Here is a 536-nt window from a genome sequence, read left to right as displayed (position 1 = left end):
CTGAGTCAAGAGTTGACTCATTATCCTGCCGGAGTACCTAGACCTAATCTGGGTAAGTGAATTGAACCGAGTAGACTCAAGGATAAGATGGAGTTCCTGAGTCAAGAGTTGACTCATTATCCTGCCGGAGTACCTAGACCTAATCTGGGTAAGTGAATTGAACCGAGTAGACTCAAACTTTTCTGAGAATCCTACCACGTTAAATAACTTCTTCGCCTTTTCCCGTGTACCGACGCGTTCGGCGTTTTTCGTCTGTCTTTCAATCCGCCCTAACTGGGGTGATTGCTTTGGGCTGACATTTGGTTTTGGCTGCAAATTTTCCGAGTGGATGGCCTTCGCACTCAACCTTTGCTATTTCTTTAGCGAATGAAACACAGGCTCTGGTATACTCCCTGTTTAACGTCCCCCAGCCAGACACTCCCTCGTTAAATAACACAATCCAAAATTTTCTCTCCCATAGGCTGTCGTGTTCTCGTGCAAAGGGAAATGTCCAAGTTTCTACCCGCCCTCCAAACCGAGCTCTTCCATTGGTTGCC

General features: G+C 46.8%; 1 long non-coding RNA gene across 1 annotated transcript; it reads left to right on the top strand.

Annotated features, from left to right (window-relative positions):
* The first annotated feature begins 29 nt into the window (after positions 1-29).
* LOC113473563 lies at positions 30-505 on the top strand. The gene is made up of 2 exons (XR_003395501.1): positions 30-148; positions 461-505. It is a non-coding gene; the product is annotated as an uncharacterized LOC113473563 (long non-coding RNA).
* The last annotated feature ends 31 nt before the right edge of the window (positions 506-536 follow it).

Source organism: Diaphorina citri, unplaced genomic scaffold (genome assembly GCF_000475195.1).
Source record: "Diaphorina citri unplaced genomic scaffold, Diaci psyllid genome assembly version 1.1 scaffold43190, whole genome shotgun sequence".
NCBI classification, from domain to species: Eukaryota; Metazoa; Arthropoda; class Insecta; order Hemiptera; family Psyllidae; genus Diaphorina; species Diaphorina citri.
The sequence above is the reverse complement of the archived record's forward strand: the minus strand, read 5'-3'. Positions and strand labels throughout refer to the sequence as shown.